Here is a 4,641-nt window from a genome sequence, read left to right on the forward strand (position 1 = left end):
CTGGTGCGCAGCTTATCCTTGCTGAAGAGTTTTTGCACAAAACTACATTTTTTGTGGTTTCCTCTCGACACTTCGCGAGTTCAGCAGTTTAAAATATTGGACGATGCGGCAAAAAACGGTTTCGGCTGACCGGAACACAAACACAGATATCAATTTGCGCACAAAGTTCCACTCAAACCCACCGCGGTTGGTAGCGATCGTAGACTTTCCTCTTGAAGCTGGCTTTTCAACCACTTGACTGCTTGTTCGGTGGAAGGCATGCGTAAGTATCAGAAGTCCTCGGGACTTCAACCGTTCCGGTGTTTAAATGAACCACACGCTGTAGAAAGTCATAGAGGTAAATCTTACAATACTTCGAAAAAAAGGACGTTACGAATAAAATGTTGCGGATAGTATAAGCCATCAGTTCCCCAAACATCGAGGGGACGGGGATTCAAATAGAACCGGCAAATAAGCAGTTTGAAAGATGAGCCGGAAACGATCGCTGAAAATACGTAAACCAATGAATAATGAGTTCGCGGTTTGCGAATTATCGGAGCCATCCTTGAAGACAACACCTAAAGACAACCCCGTGGCGAAAAAAGCCGTTGCAAATGCGATTCCAACGATTTGTAGAACCTCGATCTGCCGTTCGTCTGACGATTGACGCGAAGTGTTGCCGTGCCGCTCGTCCAATGGCACTCGAACGGGGGAAGAGAGCATTAGGAATCGTAGTAGTAAAAAGAGGCTATAATAACCATTGAGCTAGAACCAACGGGCAGTCAATCTTAGACAATGGAGAATTCTTAACTCTTCATTCTTCAAAAACACGTTTTCAAGAAACAGGTTTTCGACAAAATGGAACAAAAAATTGTATTTGTACACTTGAACAATTGCACGGTAATTGCACGGAGAAGCCTATAAACGCCGACTACTGCCATCGCTTCGACGGAACCAAAGTCCAGCCAAACAAAATGGCCTCTTCCTTGTGGACGGGGTAAGAAGGTTTCGCCTGTGACGTCAAACTCGTGTGCTCGAAGTCCACGAGGAACGAATCGCAAGCACGAACGACCATAAATGTAGCAGCTTTTTTTTCGCTGTTACGCCCTGATCGTTCTGACAATGGTAGAATTTGGCTAGCTTGCGGTGATGATGATCTACGACTCATCAGGAAAAAACATCATGGCATCAAACTTAATACCTCGAGCGTTGTATCGAATTGTTTGACACGGTAAGTGCTCCGTTTGCGCGTGGTGGTTTGCGTCACCATGCGTTCCGCGTGATTTCCGGCTGGCACGGGCGACACTAGATGGGGTTTTTCCAGCCAGACCGAGGAAAATAGGGCGCTATCTTCACCAGAATCGTTAACATAGTGCAAACAACTTTTTCGCGTAAATGTGCTTGTCCCATATTTTAGACTATCTTCTAAAACTAAACTAGTTCATCGAAGTGAGCCCGGAAGTGCTCGTTGCACATTCAACGTTGTTGATGGGTTGCCGAAAGTAATCTTATCGCCTGTAATCGAATTGCGTCAAATGCACTACAGCCCCAGTTTTCTTTTGTAGATAAAAATAAAAGTGAAAGTACGTATTTTATCGAGTATAGTGCGCACTTTTCTTCAAATAAAAGATTGATGAAATACTATCTGCGCACTATATTCGGAAGTTACCCAAGCAGCAAGTAACCAAGATGAACTCCCCAATACTTTTGTTTTGGTTTAGGTGCTCACTATACTCGTATGCGCACTATACTCGATAAAATACGGTATTCACTAAAAGTTCAAATCTCATAACAAACCATTGAAAGACTTCAGCCAATTTGACGAATTATCGACCTTTATACGTAGTATCTCCTCATCAAGTTGATGTACCAAAATGAAAAGCTTTTTTATAACGAACTTACGGTTTAATTAGCTATCCACTTTTGTAGGTATAATTAGTGTTAAACATGGAACAAACAAAGTGATATGAGCCATAACCCATTTCAAGGCGTTTATGGGTTATTTTGAAATAAACCCTCGTTATCAACTACTCAAGCAAAAAAACCTGACACATCAAGGCATTACTCAAAATGTCTCAAGTATCTATGACAGAGATGTCAAACATCCGGCCCGCAAGAACGTTGGATGCGGCCCATGACCCCTTTGAAATAATACATGGAAAGTTCGAAACCTTGCGAGGACAATCGAGTTTGACTTCACTGATGTAAGACAAGGCGACTAAACACGGCTAAAAGACGTTTTGGATAAAAACTAACAAAAAACTAACTATATCATGACTGCACAAAAACTCTCTAAACATTTGAAGTCTTGTTGACATGTATAAATATTCTAATGGCCTCAGCGATCACGATTATAAGGAATTATGGCTAAAAGAAAATGTGATTGCAGAAACGACATTTTTTTCATGAGGTTTATGTATAGGCACTCCATTGCGAACTCGATCGAACTTTGCACCGAAGTCCATGGTGCAGTAAACCGTGTTAGGTGAAGGTTGTTGTGCAGACCGGATATGATGGCACGGCGTCGCCTAGCACTCGTTAGACCCATCCATCGACCAAGCAGGTGGTCTACTTGACCAACCAAAACTACTCGATCGAAGGTGTGCCAGTTAACACTCTCACCCTACTCATGTCACAGGACCCCGATTGATCGATTGATTGCGGTACAGTTTGGTGGCCAACCGTTTTCGGCCATCGACCCCCCGGGTTAGTGTTTGTCGGGGTTAATGTCAACATCGTCTTCAAAAACTAGTAAAAAAAATAAAACCATCGCAAGGATCGCTTAAGAGCTAACATTCAGTTACGGCAAAGTGCGGTAATCAAGGACACCTTCAAATTTAACCGGTTCAGTGCCACGTTTGCGCAAGGGCAAGGCGGCGCGCCACTTCGACAAGCCATCGGTTGAACGGAAGTGACGAATGGAGATCTTGTAGCGTTCGGCGGTACAAGAGCGCGTGAGAGATCGCACCGTAAACAATTAGGCGTAGCGTGACCTTTCAGCCGAATTAATGTGCCCGGTTAAGAGTGGACAAGTGCGTTATAACACTCCTCTACTAAGTGGCTTGTGCTACTTGGCACTTCCGGCTTTTCCGCCCGCGGGTTTTCGAGATCGCCATTTCGTTCTGTTTAATGGGCGCTGCGTAACGAAGATTGATGGCAGGTGGTTGGACGGGTTCGAGCAGGTCTACGTGCCGCCACAGGATGCTATTAGTTGCGATAAATGTAGTCTAACACTTGAATGTGTTATTGCCGTAAAGATACGGGATGATCGTAAAGATATTGCCGATATTCCCGTAAAGATACTATAGGAGAAAAAAACAGAAAATACCTTAAAAATTAAATGTTAATGTAATATTTCCCTTTACAAAATGGGAAATTACATTCACAAACTCAAATGATACATGTGAGTGATCTGTTTATTTCACTAAGTTATTTTTTCACCACGAAAAAACATCGATAATTAAACTAAAGATTGTTCGGCAAATATCGTTGCCATTTTAGCGAGGACGGATTCATAAGAGGTCCACTTAAATGGCTATAGTAGCAACATTTTGTGTTTTTGTTGACGTAATTTTTATCGACGTTGAAATCCGAAGACAAATGAAAGCCTCGTCTCTATATTGTTAAAGCCATCAATTCTATGACTTCAATTCAATCTGAAAAATTAAAAAGAATTAACGAAACGGAACAGTGATCCGTAGTTAAAATAATGTTAATGAGTATTCCATATAATAGTTTTACCTAAAGAAACTAAACTCAATTATTTAGAAGCTCTTTAACACGTTGACTGCCAAGCGTTTTTAGCACACTTCTTTAGAACTATCTTTTTTAATAAAATTTGTTTATAACATTTATTAAACCAACGGTTTTTGAAGGCTAAACAAAGACTAAGCTTCCCAAAGAATTGATATTAAATATTACTATAATTTTTATGTTGCATTTTCAATTATTTATGGGCCAAAAACTTTTTAGAACTAATGACAGCTGGCTATCAAAAATGATAGCCATGGCAGTCAACGTGTTAAGAGGACATGAATGTTATACATGTTTGTAACCTTTACTCATTAGGCATCCAATGTGTGGAAACAACGTGATTATTTAACTGTTTTTTTTTGTTTACGATGTCAAACAATTGACTCTAAACTTACGCCACCGGCTCATCTGATAGATACATCCGTTCATAAAATAAGCTGAACGATTCCTCGCTGAAAATCAATAAATTACCACGAAACAAGACGATACTAATGAACGTTCTCTAATGCCCGATCCATCATCAACCGCCGGCGAAGACGCTAGAGCAGAAGTAGCCTTTGTTTAGTAGTGGCCGCGTGAAAACTGCAATCGTCGAAAACACAACAATAAAATGCACCACAAAAAAAAAAACAATCCACCCCTGATGCGGCGGGTGAGGGGTGGTCGGGTTGGTTTGATTCGAGATCGCCGAAAAGTGGATCAAGGGTGATGATCGCACATCGAAATCGCCGTCCAGCGTCAAACCACCTTCGCAAACCGATCGAAATGGTACAAAGGTACGGTGAAATACGTGAAATAAAAAATAAGTTAAAGATAGGAAAACCACATCAAACACTTCACAAAGACACACACACGGCACACGAGCGGCACATAGAAATTGTCCGAACGTGGACCATTTACATAATCACC

Source organism: Anopheles ziemanni, chromosome 3, assembly GCF_943734765.1.
Source record: "Anopheles ziemanni chromosome 3, idAnoZiCoDA_A2_x.2, whole genome shotgun sequence".
NCBI classification, from domain to species: domain Eukaryota; kingdom Metazoa; phylum Arthropoda; class Insecta; order Diptera; family Culicidae; genus Anopheles; species Anopheles ziemanni.